General features: G+C 44.5%; 1 long non-coding RNA gene across 2 annotated transcripts in view; it reads right to left on the bottom strand.

Moving 5' to 3' along the window:
• The window catches only part of LOC139080926 (uncharacterized), a 59743-nt gene that overhangs the window by 1338 nt on the left and 38431 nt on the right, over nt 1-19974 (bottom strand). The window contains exons 2-3 of one of the 2 annotated variants that reach the window (XR_011535790.1): nt 8642-8878; nt 1547-1601 (exon numbers count right to left, since the gene is read on the bottom strand). This is a non-coding gene — a long non-coding RNA (uncharacterized lncRNA). The remainder of the gene's footprint in view (nt 1-1546; nt 1602-8641; nt 8879-19974) is intronic. The other variant, XR_011535791.1, reaches the window with a different exon arrangement.

Below are 19974 nucleotides of genomic sequence, written 5' to 3'. Positions count from 1 at the left end.
GTAGGTCAACAATATCTTGTTACTGGAATACCAGCTTGAATGCCACCCCTCAGAGAGGCCTTTCCAGCCCATCGCCTAAGATAACTTCCACCCTATTACTGTCTATTCACATTATCCTGGTCTGTAGATAGGTGCATTGCCTGTCTCCCCGGCCCCCGGAGAATGTAAGTGCAATAACATGGCGACCTCATCTGTCTAGCTCACCGCTGTGTTCCCCAGCACCCAGAAAAATGCCTGCACAGAGTAGACACTCAATACGTATTTCTTGAACAATTTAGTGAACAAAAGACTGAATGGCAAAATAGTAGAAACAATAGAAAAGGCCGACAATTGGAGATCTGTTAAATAATTATGGTATCTCTACAAACGGGCTGCCATCTATCCCATAAAACTGATATTGTGGCTTAGTGTTTTTCAAACTACAAATTGTGGTCTATATGTAGGGCATGTAATCAACTAGTGAATCATGAAATACTATATTCTATTATGTGCTATTTCATTATAATGTGGAAGAGAAAATATCAGAGAACACCATATACACTAAGGGCAAGGATTGGGCCATTAAATGTACAAATACACATGTGTGTGTGTGTTTACTAGTAGCAATGTTAACTATATTCTTTACTATGGATCATGTCAAAAAATTTGGAAATCTGTTGTACAAGGTTAACAGCAAGGAAATATATTCATAATAAATTAAATGGAAAAAAGTGGGTTGCAAAGGAGTAAGGACAGTGTATGTATGTAAGATAAAAATATTAAATTGAAAATTATTCGCTTTTAAAAGCATTGACAGGCATAGAAAACCAACTGAAAAAAATATTAACCAAAATGTTGAGTAGGGTTTTCTGGGCAATTTTATTGTTCTCTTCTTTGTATATTCATTTTTGTTTTCTAAATTATCTACGTTTAACATGTAATTTTTAAAATGTAAGTTATTTCTAGAAGATACTGTATAATACTCTTTAGAAAAATAGGCTTTTCTTTAATAAAAGTATCTCAATGACAATGCCATAAATTATTGAAAATAAGCTTTTAAGTGCCTACAGAAAGCATAATTATGATCGGGAGTTCTCTATACAAAGTGTTTCGTCTCACATTATCTTGTCTAATCTCCATAATGATACAAGAAGGGAGGCAAGGCACAGTCCTGTTTATTGGGCAGAAGAGGAAACTGAGGCACAGAGAGACTAAGTGACTTGTCCACAGTCACACTGCAAGTTAATGGTTAGCCTGGCAGAAAACCCAGTCAGTCCACTCCCCGCACTCTGTGCCACCTCACCTATTATCCAGCAAACTTGATACTTTCTTGTGTTGTGTGGGGCATAATTAGCCCCTTTCACCTCTGTTGTGAAGAAATGAGGTTTCCCTTTCTCGTTCTAGATCCTCTAGGCTGCCAGCTCTAGAGAACGACTCAGCCCACTCCCTCAGCCATATTCCTGTCCCCAGAGCCACCAGAGTATTACCATGTCTGTCTATTCACTGGGGACACTATAATGTGGGGGTTAAGAGCTATGAGAGTTTAAACCCTAATTCTGCCACTTACCAGCTCTGCAATCTTGGACAAGTTGCTTGACTTCTCTGGGCTTTGATTTCCTCATCTGTAAAAGGGGCATGACGATGACGATGACGATGACAATGATAATTGTATTGACTTTATAGGGTTGTCATGTAGATTAATTGAGTTAACACATGCAAGGTACCTAGATAGCATCTGGCATTACACTCAACATACATTATTGCAAAGGATTGCTATTATTATTATCATTATATAGTCTTGGGGGATACTGTGGCTACACCCCTTTCACACTGTGTCCTCTGATTCTCTCCATTCTCCTCATCTCCCACCACCCAGAGTGGAATTCCCTCTATCACCCTCCTTGTATTGGCATTGATTTCAAAACTCTTTTTGGTGTTCTATTCCAAGAAAGCTCCTGACTTATCCCTCTTGTGTTTGCAGCTGCAGCTGCCAGCGCTGGCTGTTTCCCGTGTGTGTATGTACGAGTCCCACTGAGGGGGTGGAAGCATCCAAGAAGAAAAGTGATAGCTGTCCACGTTACAGACATGTTCAGTTTGCCTCCCGGTATCTCTTATCTTCCTCTTCCAGCAACACCCCAGCTTTTTGCTTGGGCATAGGTCCTTCCCTTGAGCCTAAGTCCCACTGGTCCAGGTGGGGCTCCGCCTCTCACACCAGGGTGCAGAAAAGAGAAAGAGAGAGGGGGCCACTTCCTGGTCGGTTTGTGTCGAAGTCTCAAGCTTCCCTTTGATTGGACTAGCAAGATTTGGAACTGAAAAAGTAATGAGAAGCCACTGCCAGTGCCCTAGCACCTTGTGAAGTCTGAGAATCAAGCCAACAGATGGAGGAAAATGAGGCAGAGCCTCCAGATGGAGAGAAATAGGTCTCAGCACTGGCACTGGAGCCTCTGAATCAAGCTGTACCTGAAGTCAGCCTCTATCCTGAACTTCTCTGTTATATAAATCAGCACTTTCTCTAATTTTCCCTTAAGACAGTTCAAGTTGGGAGTTTTTGATACTTGGAAAGAGTCCTAGCTAATAAATTCTTGCCAACAAAAATGTCCTCAGAACAATTAGTGAAAAATCGCTCAGATAGCCTAGAGGAGAATGGGGCAAAACAAATGCCTGAGGAAAATTAAACATAAAACATGGCAAATGGGTATTACAGTCTCTAAGTCTCTCTGGGGAAATCCAACTCAAATGCCTTTTGTTTGACTCCAGCTTCCACCTGCCTTCATTTGAAAAGGTACCTCTTTATTCGGAGTTACTTAAAGACTTTCCACCTAGGCAAGCTGGGCCCAAAGAAATCCCAGGAGAACATGACTTTCAGCCAAGACAAGAAGCAAAGCTGGTTGTAAGCAAACATGGTGTGAAGCACAATAGAGTTGTTTACATTAAACACACGAAGGCCATGGCATCAGGCTCCCTGCGAATTAACAGCTATCAGAGGCCGGAGAGTGGTGAACCTGGAGAACAAGTGGGCTCACCATTTCATCTTACAGGCCAAAGCTTTTTTGGTCCAAGCCTGTGGTCCTCAGGGGGACTGGGTTGGCTGAGCTCATGACATTAAACCTATTCCTTACAAGTGGGTATCCGGGATATCTGTTTAGTGGACTATAATGGGCAACCTCACAAGAGAATGAGATCTCCATCATTAGAAGCATTTAAGCAGGGAATGAATGGCAATCAACAAGGGGTATTGTGGAGGGAATTCTTCCACTGGGAAAGTGTGTGTGTGTGTGTGTGTGTGTGTGTGTGTATACAGATAATACAGAGCCTGGGAAAACAAGCGTGAGTATAAAGTTGAGGGAAGAAAAATTAGATTTTTTGTTGACTTTAGATTGGACCCTCTCCCACCTCCAACTCACGCCCCTCCCCCACTTAGACACCACATGGTTGAGTTACTTCTTAGTGAGGCAGCGCTTAGTCCCAGCGTCGTTTTCGTTTCCCCTCACCTCTGCCATGCAGAGAAGCTGCCTTGCCCAAAGCTATGCACTTCTATTCTTAAGGGTGGCTGGTAGACCAGAACGGCAGCTGCCTGGGAGAAAATGCAAGTCATCAGGGGCAGGAAAAAGAGGAGAGGTAGGACAGCTGGCTCACCCTGCTGCTTTCTCACCTTTTCTCTGCTTCCTAAACCACCCTTTTGGCTGCCTTATGGGTGAGTGTGAACTGGAAAAGGCTGTTTGTGGTGCAAAGTGAAGACCAGCCCCACTACCTCCCTGAGTCAGTCACAGGTTGTGTGCAGGGAGCTCACACACCAAGCCAGGCGGCCTGAGAAAGGACTTCCAGGCTGGAGAGTTTTGGTACAACGGTGATCTCCTAGGAAGGAAAGATCAGAGGAAAACCGGGCTTGGGACTGCCTTAGGGCCCCACACTTGAAATCCCAGAGAATTTGCTTGGTGCAATGAGCCACGTGCATTGCCCAGAGAGGAGCTTTGTCTGGGGGAGTTGTGGAGTGTGTTTTCCTTCATAATCCCAAAAGCAAGATGGTATCTCTTTCTGAAATCTGCTTTAGGGGCCCAGAATTTCAGCTTAGGGCCACTTCAGTCTGAGTGTTGACTAGAGGTGAGAAAAGCAGAGAGAGGGGGTGTAGAGGATGCAGAACTGGGGGGGTTGGGTTGTTCTCAGACAAGGGTAGAAGATCTTCCTCATATCTGTACATGAAAAATCTATCTTCCCCCTCCTAGTGAACACAGGCAGAACCCCTCCTCCCCAGACTTCAGCCTGGGAGGGTTTTTAATCATTAGCTGCAGCTTGATAATAAATCACAAACACAGCTTTGTTTTCGCTGAGATAGAAGTCAGGACGGGGTGTGTGTGTGTATGTGTGTGTGTGTGCGCGCGTGCGCGTGTGTGCATGTGGTAGAGGAGGGTGTGAAAAGAAAATAGATTTTCCATTAATTCCCCAAATATATCTTAAAAAGCAGTCTCATTAAAGCTTATGACTAAAAGGCATTTAATTAACAAACTCTTCCACAGAGGCTCATAGCTTCCAGAGTGAACTATGTGAGCGAAACCTTGACAACAGTGTCCAGGTGGGTTTATATGCTCTGTCCAGGGATGTCAGCCAGCGTGCTGGATCTTAGAAGCTATGCACGAAATTTCAGAAGAAGAATACTGCTTACATCTCTAATTCCACACCCAAGCTAGATCAAAGAAAGCCAAGGGCAAATGATTACCCTGAATTTGGGGCACAATGCAGATAATCAAGTTGGGTAATTCCAGGCTAGAAAGAAATGAAAAAGATTTCCTCCTTTATTCAGATAATACAGCCTAAATGGATATTTTTCCCATTATCACATAATTGTAGCCAGATAGACCTCATCTTAGTAATGGACAGCTCCTTGCAAGTCTTTTAAAAGTTCTTTCACATGAGCCCAAAAGTTCATTTTTAGCGGCTTAAATTTTTTCACTAGGCTTTGAACTGATGCATTTTGATTAAGACAGATTTATCGTCATTGCAACTGGGATTGTCAGAATGTTTTGTTTTGTAACTGTAGATGCATTCAATACACTGTGCTTAACTAATAGATATTGCATCATTCATTTATATTGTCTCGTGCCTATTTTCTCTCCAGCATAGGACTCCACCCACAAAACAAAATAGATATTCCTATGTTATATTAATGACAGTCCTGACTTTATGTAAACAGACAGAAAAAGAGTCCAAACTCCTCATGGTTGGAGCCATGTCTTATACTTTAGTGACTTCCCAGTGCCCATTACATTGCACCATGCAGAGCTGATGCCTAATAAACATTTGTTAAGTTGAATGCAGGGGATTTCATGAGCTCCAAGCCATTTGCGAGTCACCAGCGTCTGTACTGCCAATTGACAGGCGTGATCCGGGCTATAAACAGAACTAGGCCGTGTAGGGACTGTGAGCCCACCTTCTTTCCATACCAAGCTTTCTCCAAGAGTGGCCTGCCAACCATGAGCATTGGAATCACCAGGGTGTTTGCTAAAAATTCAGATCCCTGGGCCTCACCCTTAGCAAATAAGAATTTCAAGGATAAGGCCCAGGATGCTGGGTGCTAAGCTGGTGGACTTATGCTCTACACCTTGTGTTGGGTGGGTGATTATGAGAAATTGCTACTTCTATTATGCGCTTGAACCCAAAAAAAGCAAATCTCATTGAATCTAAGACACTGTCAGTTGCCTGATGCAGGATTATTTTCTGAGACATCCCGAAAAGAAAAATAAAGCTGCCGATCACACTCTTGCTACCGCACTGGCTATGCGAGGCGTCCTTACTTTGTGAAGGGGGTGTCTTAAAATTGCTGAAATGTGGAACCTGGCCCCACCCCGCACTCTTCAAAGCTTGTTAACCCTTTAACTGTCTCCCAGGGGTGTGTGTGTGTGTGTGTGTGTGTGTGCTGTCTCTGCTGTATGTAAACAGGGCCTTTGGCCTATTTTTCATTACTTTGTTCAGATTTTTTGGTTTGTTTTCTAAAGAACTGTAATGAACAAATGTCAGGATACCCAACGCCAAAAAAAGTTGTATTTATTTTTTTAAAAAGAGAGAAATTGAAGAGAGGCCAGAGGAAGCCTTGATTAAAGGATGGACAAATAGCTCCTGTAAGGAGATCCCCTAAACAGAAGGCCTCCAGTCTTAGCGCGAGTCACCAAGTACACAAGGGAGAGTAGATTTACAGAGAGAGCTACGCAGACGCACCGTTCTAGCTTCGTGTCTCCAGAAGACAAGGAGGGCAGGCTGTGCTGGAAACCCTCAGATGTCCCCTCACCCCAACACCAGCAGCTCACCCCTAACATCTGCAGGACTGAGCCAAGAGTACCAATGGAGGCCCCATACCATACGTCTGAGTGTTTGAGAGTTATATATCAAGCTAACAAATGTTTAAAATAAAAAGCTTCTTTCCTCCTATCTTGACGAATTAACTGTCCTAACAACTTGGAAGGCTAGGTGTGAATTTAGAATTTGGGGGCTCATGGAGCTCCATGCTGGAATTTGGAGGAGCAGAGAGAGCTGGCACTCAGCCACTCTTCTTTTTCCCACCCTCACATCCATCCTGTACTGAGTTGCCATGGACACACGGACGTGATATTTCAGCCAGTTCGCCAAGCTTCTTTCACAGACCTCCCTGCTTCTGTCCTCCGAACAGCCACATCTGGCTACCCCTCAGGCCTAGAGGAACATGTCCTGGCTGTGTAGTCAGCCCAGTGTAGGCCCTGGAAGCAGGCTAAGGACTTTTGGGCAGGGAATTTAGAGGTCCAAGAACCCAGAGAGTGTTCTAGAAGGAGGGCAAGTTCTGAGTGGACATATCCCCTTGGCCTTTCAGAATCATGCTTGGCGCTGAGGGGTGTGGCCAGAGGAGAGGGCCTCTAAAACAGTACTTCTCAAACTTTAGTGTGCACCCGAATCACCTGGGGAGCTTATTAAAATGCAGATTCTGGCTCTCAAGAGTCTCTATTTCCAGCAAGCTCCCGGGTGATGCTGATGCTGCTAGTCCATGGACCACACTTTCAGTAGAAAGGGTCTAAATCCCCAGGACCCAGGACAGGCATCCCTCTAGCTCTGGTCTAAGGATGGATGGTACTTCCCATACCTCTGGGACCAAGAAATGTTTAATGAACTCTTGCTCAGTTATATGGGTTGCTTGATAAAAGAGAGGGGGAGGGGAGGAGTGAGGAAGGGAGGAAAGAAGAAGAAGAGGGGTAAAGAGAGGAAAGATGGAGGAGGGAAGGAAAGGAGGGAGGAGGAGAAAGGGGAAAGAGGAAGACCTTTCGCCTAGAGCTAGACATCATTCGTGTTAGTACACCAGTTTGTATTCACTGTGACTTGCTTGATACTACCAGGCTTTTCTACACTTATTGTTTCCTCTTTCCCCTCTGTTTGCCCTCTGGTTTTCTAAGTCGTTCAAGGACAACGACCAAGTATTTTAGCTCTTTTCTTTACACTAACTCACTTTCAGCAAAGCCTAGCCTGAAACCCAGGTATCTTGGCTTACATTCCCGGATCCTCCGCCATCACCACTGTGCCTGCTAAATAGAGGCAACGTTAATTTGGAAAGGCTGTGAATCTTCTAGAAATTTCCATATCACTGAAGATTCAGAAAGTCAGTTCGCATTCCCTCTGTACGCTTTCGTTATTAAATTATAAACTTTAATTTAAGGCATTTTAAAGGGCCCAAAGGAATTTTAATTTGACGTGAATGACTTTCAAATCTGAATAAAAATCAGATCATATAAAACTGTGCAATCTCTATTACTTTTAAATAATAGAACAAGTTTAAAAATAATCAACAGCCAATGTATATTCCTGTAAAATTCAACTGAACCCTTATTTTCTGCACTAATGAAGGAGGCAGTGAGGGAAGTAATTCCAAATCATTTGTATGTGACTTTGCATAAGATGGACACTCCTACTTCTGTGTTACCTAAGCGTTTAAATTAATGACATTCTTTAAGGAAAGGACAGCTGTGGCAGGATAGTCCAGGCAATACCCGGGAGGTATTAGCCTATGGCTTTTAGCATTGAAATCCAAACCAAGAACTAAATGTTCATGAAGTTCATCAGAAGGCAACCCCCCTTGTCAAAATGAATGGCTTGCTCTATAGACACATCAGAATGTAATAGCCTAGACCTGCTCTGAGAGTAAACACGGGGTGACCACCCACTGAGGAGAGTTTAGGGTATGTGGGGGAGAGGAAGAGCTATCCCCCATGCAAACATCTTTGCCCCACGACCTATCAGAGTGGTGTCAGAGAACACATAGACACCACTGCTGCCATGTACCCTGGCACAGTGCGTCAGAGCAAAGCACCTCTCACACTCAAAACACCCCAGAGCCCCAGACATACGGAGCCCTCGGATCCAGAGAGTGAATGAGGTCCACCTACACTGAGCTCAGCCACATGGGAAGGGGCACCCCATGGCGTGGGCTCACAGGCTGAAAGAACAGTGCTTTTCAAATGTGAGCGGGCCTCAGAATCACCTGCCTGGTTCGTAAAATCACAGATGGCCCCACCCCCAGACTCTCTGATTCAGCAGGTCTGGAGTGAGTCTTGAGAATCTGCATTCTCGTGAGTTCCCAGGTGATCCTGCTGCTGCTCCTCTGCAGGCCACATGACGTTGAGAACCATTAGACCGGAAAGGCTGACTATACCTGGTAGCATCTCCTTCTCCACTTGATCTTGACTTGCAAAATTTAACAGCTGCAGGGGCTTACCCCGTGGCTGAGTGGTTAAGTTCACGCACTCCGCTGCAGGCGGCCCAGTGTTTCGTTGGTTTCGAATCCTGGGCACGGACACGGCACTGCTCATCAAACCACGCTGAGGCGGCGTCCCACATGCCACAACTGGAAGGACCCACAATGAAGAATATACAACTATGTACTGGGGGGCTTTAGGGAGAAAAAGGAAAAAAATAAAATCTTTAAAAAAAAATTTAACAGCTGCAGACTAGCCCTCTGCTTCGGAATAGGATCCTGACAGGTGCCCCAAATTCCATTAGAGATCTGCTCCTTTGGACTTGAGAGTGGTCTCTCATTAAAGAGGTCTCTGTTAAAATTAAAAACGCCAGGGAAAGGTCCAGTCTTGCCAACCACCACTTTAGGGCAGGGCTTCTCAAGCTTGAGCCAATGAAAAGCACCTGAGAAGCATTGAAAATGCTAGTTCTGAAGCCTTACTCCACTGATTTTGGTTTAATTAGTCAGGGTGAAGACCAGAAATTAATAGGTTTCGCAGTTCCCCCAGGTGATCATAATTAACTTAAGTTTGACATGCACTGCTTTAGCAGAAATTAAACAAAGCGATGCAGTGGCTGGATCCTAGGAGTGGGGAACTGGGTGCTTCAATTTGCATGTAGTGAGACGAAAAAGCATCAGAAACAATGCTGACCGCGTCCCAGTTTCACTCAAGTCTAGCCTTTGGTCCATACCTTTGTAGATTTGAAGAAACTGTCTCCTCAATTTGGACACCTGCATTGACTGAGCACTGAGTATAACTGGTAACAGGGAGTTGACCTGGTTGTACCATATTTAGAAGTGATGTTACTACCAGGGCTGAAGCACATGTGGACATACATCTGGCATCTGGCATTTTAGAAATTCTAGAAGAGGGCTGAGGAAAGAAGATCCTGCTCTTTCTGTCAATCAAGCAACCAACGCCTGCAGGCTAAGGACTAACTTAGCTACAAAAATGATAACAACAGGGGCCCTTCCTTCCATGAGCACACAGCATTCTAAGTTGGGAGCGGGATGGGGAGAGGTTGAACAAAAACAATATATAAAACAATGAACAGCACAGGTAGGGTATGAAAAACGCCTTGTTGCTGTCGCTTACACATCTAGTCTCCCACTTTTCCTCATTTCTTGAATATTTAAGCACCTGCCTCACCCCTCTCTCCACCACTGCAACTATCCTAATTCTTGGTGATGTTGACATTCAACATACATGATCCTTCCCACTCTCTAGCTTCTCAGACCTTTGACCTTTTCTCCTCCAACGATCGTGGTTCTGCCCTATTTCAGCCATTCACTCCTATGGTCATACCCTATGCCTGGTCATTGCCAATGACTGCGTCCCCAGCATGACCTCAATTTTAAGGTTTCTGCTAACCACCACCTCCTACCTTCCCACGTCACTCCCTCTACTCGCCCAACTCCAGCAATTCTTGTGTCTTGCTGGGACTTCTTATCCACTAATGCTATCAGCTTCTCATTCCCCTTCATACCCTTTGTAGCCTCGCTTCCCTCCTCACCTGGCTTTGATCCCATCATGCGTTCACTCGCTTTCCCATCATTTCAGCCACCTCAATCCCTCACTGATCTTTCCTGCCTTCACGTCTCACTGCTGTTTAAATCCATCTCTCCACTTCCTTGGCACCCGCACACAAGGAGCTGAGGCAGCTCCATGATGACTGGTCTCACTTTAAATTCATGACCATACATTTCAAGTAGGTCTGTAATACTGCCTAGTGTCCTACAACATTTCCCGAGTCAGTCTACTCATTCAGTCTCTAAAAGAACTAGTCCACTCTTTCTCATGTCTCCTCAAATATCCAGTACCCCCCTTTCTATCTTCACTCTCAGCTGATGATCTTGCTTTTTCACTGAGAAAACAGTAGTAGTCAGAAGAGAACTTCATAACTACCCACCAAATTTCCCAGCCCCTCTGCATCTGCGATCATATGCTCTATTTTCTGTCCTGATGCAGTAGACGAAGTGTCCACGTTCCTGTCTAAAGCTAAAGTAACCTGTATGTGCACTAGGTCCGCCCTGCTTCAGCCTACTCAAGACTTCCCTGCCCCTCCTACATCATTAGTTAGCCCACCTTACTAAAGCATCCCCATCAGCATGCAAACTCCCTCTGATATCAGGACTCTAAGCAAAAACTAAAACCTCGTTTAATCACGCATGCCCTTTCAGGTACCACACCATTTTACACTCCCCCCTACAGCAGAACTCAAAGTTATTTCTACTTGGTCTCTCTACTTCCTTCTCCTCTCTCTTTTTGAGCTCGCTCTAACAAGGCTTTCATCCTTACCACCCCACTGAAACTGCTCTTCTCAGGGTCACCAATGACCCCCATGAGTAGCCCAAGATCAATTCTAGAATTTTCTTCTCTGGGCCTTGCAGATGCCATACCCTCTTGGATCTCTTCCTACCTTTCTTGATGTTTCTTCTCAGTCTCTTCTGCTGCTTACTCCTCGTTTTCCTGGCATCTAAACGTTGGAGGACGAGCATTCAGTGCTTGGACCTCTTCTCTTCTCTGTCTACACTTACTCTCTAGGTGCTCTCATCTTGATTCTCAGGACCTTGAGTATCATCTATTTGCTAGTGCTCCCAAATTTCAATCTCTAACCTTGACAACTTCCCTGAACTCCAGGCTTGTATATCCAATTGCTTCCTCAACATCTCTACTTGGACATGGATTAGGCTCCTCAAACTTAACATGTCTTAAACCAGAATCTGTACTCCCCTCATCCAAACCTGCTCCTCCTGAGGTCTTCCCCAGGGCAGTGAATGACGCCATTCTTCAAATAGTTCAGGACAAAAATCTTGGTGTCAACCCTGAATCTTCTCACTTTTATTACAACCTACATTAAATCCATCTGCAAATCCCTCCAGTGATACATGCAATATATGGCCGGAATCTAACTGCTTCTCAGAAGACATTGCCACTACCACCACGGTTTCATCTACCATCATTTTTTTACCTGCACAGTTGCAATAGGCTCCTGGCTGTTCTCCCTACTTCCACCGTTGACCCCTATAGTCTCATCTCAGCACAACAGCCAGAGTCTTCCTTTTAAGTCAGATCATTTTATTCCTCTGCTCAAAACCCTCCAGTGGCCTCTTAGCTCATTCAGAATGAAATCCATGGTCCTTTCTGTGGCTTACGATATCCTACGTGATCTTCCCCTACTACCTCTAGGCCCTCATCTTTAACTCACTGAGCTCCAGCTCCAGTGAACTCCTTGCCATTTCTAGAATGTTCCATATTTAGACTTACTGTTTCCTCAATCCCAAATTTTCTTCCCCTAAATAGCCACATGTCTCATTTCTTTGGTGAGCTCAGGTTTCTACTCAGAGGTCCCCACTTGATAGAAACCTTCCCTAACCTTTCCTATAGTAGTACTCTTATCTCTTCATCCCTCTACTTGCTTTATTTTGCTTCGTATCATTTGACATTTTATTATGTCTTAGTTTGGGTCCCCTGAAAGCAGAGCCTGAGACAAGGGCTCTGGCACAGGTAGTTTATTTGGGAGGTAAGCCCATGAAAGAGGAGTGAGGAAATGGGGAGAGTGAGAGACGGAAGGAGGAAAAGTCAATGAAAGGATGCTTTCTCAAGGTTGCCACTTGCACCACCACGGACTTGGGTCACTTGGGCTCAGTTCCACTGGGACCCCCTGAAAAGTGTACAGAATTCCTCCCAGAACTTTTGGCCTGAGGCATTGAGCTTACCACTGAGAGTTAACTCACTCACACAGCCAGGTGAACTGCCCGTGGGCTGAGCAGTCCTGAGATGTTAGAGAAACTCCAGAGCAGGAGTAAAAAAACATGGAGTGCATGCTTGAGGAGAGATGCTGTGACATGTGAGGAGTATGAGTTTGCAGGGAACTATCCCCTAGAGCAGCAGGTGAAATCAGAGGTGGCCTGATGGGAAATGTTGTGGGGTACCAAATGGGTCTGCTCCATCTTAAATATTTATTCACTAATATCTGTTCCCTGTTATATAAGTTGTTGTTTGCTAAAGTCAGGTTTATTAAGGTATAATTTACATACAGTAATATTCAGCCTTTTCAATTGTAGCACTCAATGAATTTGACAAATGTATTCAATCATACAGCCACCACCAAAATCAAGATATAAAGCATTTCAGATATCCTGAAACGTTACTTTGTGCCCCTTTGAAGTCAATCCCCTACAGCCACTGGCAACCAGTGATCTGATTTCCGTCCCTATAATATTGCCTTTTCTAGGAGGATGTGCCATAAATGAAATCATACAGTATGTATTCTTTTGTGGCTGGCTTCTTTCACTTAGCTTAATACTTTTTGAGATTCATTCATGAGATTGCATGTATCAATAGTTGGTTCCTTTTCATTGCTGAGTAGTACTCCATCATACAGATGTACCACAGCTTGCTGATCCATTCTCCACCTGATGGGTAGTTTTTGTCTATTACGAATAAAACTGCAATGAACATTTGCATGCCAGTCTTTGTGTGGATGTATGCTTTCAGTTCTTTGGGATAAATGTGTAACGTTAGTTCTGTTTTGTTCACCGCTGCATCCTTAGTGCTTAGCTCATTGGTTGGCACACAGTAAGATCTCAATACATGTTTGTTGAAGGAGTGAACCTAAAACAGCATATTCAAAGTTGTGAAGACCAATCTTAATCTTAACTTGAGGAGGACTCAAATAAAGGTTGAGAATTAAACTACCTGTACACTACATCAATCTTTATAAAAATCTTACCTGAATAACTTTTGGGACAGCAACTATTTCCATTATGGAATTCACGGAACAGCACTCATCTATCTCATCAAATAATCCCCAGACCTCAGCAGGCTCATACTTACTGCATAGAGGTACAGGGCTTTTCAACGCACTGCCCTGGACACCACTCGCACTTTGGTTTGCTTGTTTGATTTAAATTCTCATTCATCTCTCCACCACTTGATTTCTTTCAGGCCCTAGGCTTGTGGACTCATGCTGACTTCTATGGCCACACTATCAACAGATGCAGGAATGACACTGTTAAAACAAACTCATCTGTTCCTCCCTCCTCCTGGCCGGTATGACTTCTCACTGGCTAATGGAATCCTATGGGTAGCCAACCTGTTCCAGGAGTCTCTGAACTTTTAAGTGACGTGCCCCATCTTCGGGTGCTTTGTTCTTGACACATTTTCTTGCAGATATTGTTATTACTTCCCCCGTCAAGCCAGCGGTACTAATGGACTTATAGCACAAATAATAGCAAAGGTTTCACTCACCCCTGCCCTTATACATAGTAGTTCCAGGAGGCCCTGGGGGTGTCTCATGTGCTCCTGAACAGGTTTGTTCAGATATCCTTGTGTCTATTCATCACGACTATGGGAGCCATACTCATTCTGTGACTTCCCACTGAGCATTGCCATTAAAGCCTAGAACCTTGAAGTGCTGGCAGAGCCTAGCTGGCTCTCAGATTTTTGAGGTCCCCTCTATTAGAGGGATCTCATAGCAATGTGGTTTGTGTGCTGCTGGGTTCCCAAAGCGAGTGTCATAACTCTGTCAGTTTTTACTTACAGCCCTTTTGTGCATCAGCCACTCAGGAAGCACTTGTTGAGCACCAGTGATGCACCTAGCACCGCTTCAGGGTCTGGGACAGAGAAATGAGACAGGGAGCATCCCAGAGTCAGGCACCTCATAACCACTCAGCCTCAGTGCTGATGCCAGCCATGGCTACAGCGAACAGTTCCACCCAGGCTTCAACCCATTTTATCTGCCTGCGTACAGGTTAGAATTTGCCAATGAGAGGAACCTAGGTGAGATCGGAAAGGAAGAAGTTGGAAGAGGCTCTTATTCTTGGGAAGTTATGGAAGCCAGATGTGACACAATTTCCCAGAGAACTTTTGAGAAGGACCACTTTTGGTGCTTTGCTCCAGGCTGACATCATCAGTGACTGTTTTCCTGATGTTCTACCTTCGGTCTTCTTGACCTTCACTCCCTACATACCCCAATATTTGTGCAAGCTCTGATTCCTGCATTGAACTCCTTTATTTCTGTACTTAGAGGAGCTCCATCTTCCAATGTAAAGTACCTGCACCAAACCTCTGTCTCAGGCTCTGCCTCTGAAAGGGAAGCCACACTAAGACAGACCCTGTCCTCAAGAGAGAAGAGACGAACAATAAATTAGCAACTAAACAAGAGCACATCAGCCTATGAGAAGGGCTGCAAATAAAACAAAAAGGGTGATGTGAGAGGGTTATGGGGTATGAGAAGGGCAGCCACTTTAGACAGAGGGCTAAGAAAAGGATGACTTCAGGAGGTGATATTTAAATTGACCCCTGGAGGATGAGAAGAGATCCTTCTAGGAAGAGTATTCAGGACAGAAGGAACAGCAAATATAAAGGCAGTAGGGTGAGAATGGGCCTGACTAAGGATGCAGAAGAAGGCCCAGTCTTTATTTGAAACAAATAGAGAAAAAGGGAGAGAAGTCCAAGATGAGGTGAGAGAAGCAGGCAGAGGCGCTCAGGTAGGATCCTGTAGGCTCTCAAAGGAGAAGTTTTATTTACTATTACATGGAGTGGAAAGCTATAGAAAATTTTTAAGCAGAGGAATGGCATGATCTGATTTATGATTTGAAAATAGTTATCTGGCTGCTGTGTGGCAAATGGAATGCGGGGGTAAGCAAGAATGATAGCTCATCTCTCACCACAACCCAGACATGAGTTTAGAGACACACAGGGGTCAGCTTAGAGGGCCAGTGACCACGGGGCATGTAGTCATAATCACACCTCTCTCTAAAGTCCAAAGCTCTCTTGGGCCTGGCTGTTTCCTCCCTGACTCATCTTTCTCTTAGGGCTTGTGCCCTCTTAGGAGGCCCCTTAGTTCCTCAAACACAAAGACTCCTGAGCAACTTGTTCCTGCAGCCCTCCAGACACTCCCATGGTATCTGAGTGCCAGCTCCAGTGCCATTGGCACCCCACCAGCATATCGGGAGGACTCAACTCAAAGGCACCCATGTGAGTTAAAATGGGTCTGGCCTAGTTAAAAGAAACAAATGAGAAAAGCAGACACCTACATTCAACAGAGCCGTAGCTTCTCAGACACCCCAACCATTTTGGCAAAAGGAGATGTGCGAAAATGGTCTTGAGATTGTTAATGGTACAGAATCACAGAAAATGTGATGGGACGGAAACATCTCCAGTGATAGACTCAAAATGGAGTTTTCTATTCTGGGTTGCGAAACAAAGTGAGGAGGGGCTGGCTTTCAGGAGACAGCCCCTATTTCCATAATTATGGGCAATTGCACAAGTTACTTAGAAAACACGCAAGTCATAAGGCTGGACTGTTTTTAGACCAAGCCATAATTTCGATGTGGGAAGTGGATTCACATCTTGCTGCCACCACCACAACATACGCCGTATTTCAATCTATCAGGAGCTCAAATTTGATCAGCTTTTTTTTTTTTTTGCTTTTTTTAAGAAATGTGCAGCAAATTGCTTTTCCTAATTAAGGTAGATGAAGACATAAGCACGCATACTACTTACCACTCTGGGATAAAATTGACTTTCAAATGATATTTAATGGACCAGCCTGATGATAATGTTCTGCAGTTCCAGGCAGGAGGCCTGGATTTGATTCTCTTACTGCAGGAAGAGAGAGAGGAATGAGTGTGTGTGTGCGTGTGAGTGTGTGTGTGCGCGCGTGCGTGCGCGTGGGCATGTTTACCGTGGCAGCAAGTGGGGGGGCAAAGGGTGAGGATACGTTTTCAAGAAATCTTTCATCCTTCTGAGAAAAAATTAACCTATGTCATTCCAAAGGAAGGTGAAGAGGAGAAAGTCAAGTGAAATGGTGGGAGTGTGTTTGGATAGGGAGTAGAGAGAAGGCATTATTGTGAATATTTAAAGCGTTCTATGTAAGGATTTTCTTAGTTTTTTACTAAAATTAAAAAAAAACTAGGACTGACTTCTCTCATGAGGGGAAACTTGATATAATAATAATGATAGTAACAATAATAGCTACAGTTTTTTTTTTCTGCTTTATCTCCCCAAACCGCCCCTGTGCACAGTTGTATATCTTAGTTGCACGTCCTTCTAGTTGTGGGATGTTGGACGCCGCCTCAACGTGGCCTGAGGAGCGGTGCCATGTCCGCGCCCAGGATCCGAACCCTGGGCCGCCACAGTGCAGCGTGCAAACTTAACCACTAGGCCACTACACTTTTAATGTACCACAAACTGCACTTAAAACTTTACACACGTTATTGGGTTTGATCCTCACATGAGCTGCATGAGTCAGGTGTAATTGTTTTCCTCACCTAACATAGGAGGGGATTGTTGCTTGCAGAGGTGAAGGGACTTGCCCAAGGTGAGTAGCAGAGCCAGAGTTCAAACTTGGATCAGATAGCAAAGTGTGAGCTCTTGCCCGCTACACCACACCACCTCACTCAGGCCCTCGAACCCAGGCCGGTGCTCCACTTGTAGTGTCCCCTTCTTTCTTGTCGCCAGACATCCCTGCAATATGGTGACAGGAGACAGTAAGCAAATGGTAGTTGGAGTGATCCAAGTTAACTGAGGCAAGCAGTGACTTCCATATAAGGTCAGAGCAGGCAAGATGCTGCTACTCAGCTAGTTAGAACCCTAGCTTGGACCCCTTGGGTCTGCGCTGAAACAGAGTGCTTCCAGACTTCAGAGGTCAGCTGAAGAGGGAGGGAGGGCTCTGGGTCCCACTGGGTCAGGCTCACACCTCCTGTAGTTTTACCTGTTCTGTAGAAACCAAGTATAACTCGATAGCATCTGGGGCCCTCTGTTCCTTGGGGGTCTAGGTAAACCCAAGCCCCCAGCTCCAGGTGCAGCAGAAGTCCGAAGCCTCCTCCAGGACTTCAGTGAGTCCCCAAGGGCCTAAGATCCTCAGGGCTCCTGCTTTTGCCTGGGTGCTCATTGGGCTTCAATTCTCAAGTGTGTAAATCAGGCCCTTTTCCAAGGGCCGCAAAAAGTCGACTCCCATAATACATTTCCAGAACGTACTGGACATTCCTGAAGAGTTCAGGGGGAGATGAAGAAGCGGTTCACATCGCGTGCTGCAGACAGCTTTCTGAGTTAGAGTGGGCATCACCCCATGGCCCCCTCACCACCATAGCTGCACGGGCCTCAACTTATTCCTTCCCTCCAGGCTGAGCCCCCCTTGGCTCTAACTGCTTCCCCCTCCCCATTAGCAGAAGCATCTGCTTCCAAACAGACAACCAGACAAGAGAGGCCTGCATTTCATGCAAGGGTTCTTAATCTGGAGTTAAGAGTTCAGAGGGTCCATAAACTTAGATAGCAAAATGTTACGTCTTTATTTGACTAACCTCCAGCTAACATTTAATATTTGCTTCTATTATGAATCTAGGCAACAACCCACAGCAGTATTAGCAGTACCTGAGACTGTTGCCACCAAGACAAATCACAGATATTTTGACCTGAGATTACAGTTGTTGCAGTGAAATCAAAATATCACCTTTGTTCATCAGCACTTGGAAATTACACCAGTTATTAGTCCTGCCTGCCACCTCTTGCTATTAATGTATTAATTAAGAAACACATATATTACTGTTTCACATATTTGATCCGTAAAAATTTGATAATAAAATTTCAAAGGAATTGCTTTCCTTTGAGATTCTATGTATTTTATTTTATGCATTTAAAAACATGGTTCTGAGAATGTGTCCATGGATTTTAATAGACTGCCACTGGGGTCCATGGCACAAAAAAGATTAAGAAGCCATGGTTAAAATGGAGACTTTTATGTGAATTTTACCACAATTAAAAAAAAGAAGAAGAAACAGCAGCCTGGTTCTGGTTTAGTGAGACCAACCCTCCTGAGAAGGCCATTGCGGTTATCAATAAACATTTTTTTCTGTAATTTGAGTTTGAATGTTTCCACATAATTCTTGACACCAAATTCTTCCAAAGGAACCTGAAGCAGTCTTGGCTCACTTGCACAGAGTGGCTTTGTGTGCTAAAGACTGTTCGTAGAGACAACTGATGGGAGAGGATCTGGCAAGACCTTTGCCTTCTTTAGCTAGTGGGCTGTCAATAAAAACCTGTCTTTGGGGGTTCTATAGACAGAATGTGCCCCCCCCAATTCAAATGTCCAAGCCCCAATCCCCAAATGTGATGGTCTTTGGAGGTGGGGCCTTTGGGAGGTGATTAGTTTTCGATGAGGTCGTGTGGGTGGAGCCCCCATGATGAGATTAGTGCCCTTATAAGAAGAGAAAGAAGACCAGAGCCCTTTCTCCACCGTGTGAAGATACAGCAATAAGACGATCATCTGTAAGCCAGGAAGTGGCCCTCACCAGGATGACAATAGGCCAGTACCTTGATCTGGAACTTCCCATTCTCCAGAACCGTAAGAAATAAATGTCTGTTGTTTAAGCCACCTAGCCTATAGCAGTCTGGACTGACCAAGACAGGGGCTGGCTGTTTTATTGACCATTATCCAGATGCCTTGGATACTGGAGACAGACTATGCAGATCTCAGCCAAACCCTATGCTCACCTCCATTTCACTGACAGGCCATCCTCAGCCCTTCCAACACCAATCTTATTCATTTGAAAGCTTGCCCAGTATTATATTTTAATTTACCTTTGTTTTGGCAACCATGGTGTCCTTGTTCAAAACCTATGAATCCTTCTGATGAAGGATCTAGGCTTAATTAGAAAAAATCTATAATAAATTAAAATTTTAAGTATAACGACTATTTCTGAATAAGCCATCAGAAAGCAATTGCTTACCATCTGTCTTCTGTCAACCAATGTTAAATGGTAAATAGCAATGATCCAGGTTGCGGGGTCTGTGCTGTGGTCACACGTCTCCTAGTGAGAGCCCAATTTACCCCTAAGCTCAGCTGACATTAGGAAAGCCACCCTCCAAGTATTAAAGAGAGTGAGTGGGAAGGGGGGCAAGGGTCAATTGGAATAATGATGTGCTAAGGTTGGGCACTAATGCCATCGCCAAATTTTACTGGATTCTGTTGTAGTTATACTCATTGAACTCATTCAAATTTCCATGTTTAAATTATTTTTATATCAGTTAAATTGCATTCCGTTAATATTGAGTCCACTTCTTCAGCTTGCCCTTTGTCATTTCTTTTTAAAATTCTTATTTGTTTGTTTCAAGTAAAGCACCATATGAAATGTTGGAGACAATGGAAGCATTAAGGCAGAATGTAGCAACCCTTGTCAATGACAGTCTTTGTGGGTCTGGGAATGGAGAAAGCAGCGGTGCCCCAGTAGGGAATAATAGAAAT

This window comes from Equus przewalskii, chromosome X (genome assembly GCF_037783145.1).
Source record: "Equus przewalskii isolate Varuska chromosome X, EquPr2, whole genome shotgun sequence".
Classification (NCBI taxonomy): domain Eukaryota; kingdom Metazoa; phylum Chordata; class Mammalia; order Perissodactyla; family Equidae; genus Equus; species Equus przewalskii.
Note: the sequence above shows the minus strand (reverse complement) of the source record. Positions and strands in the feature narration are given on the sequence as shown.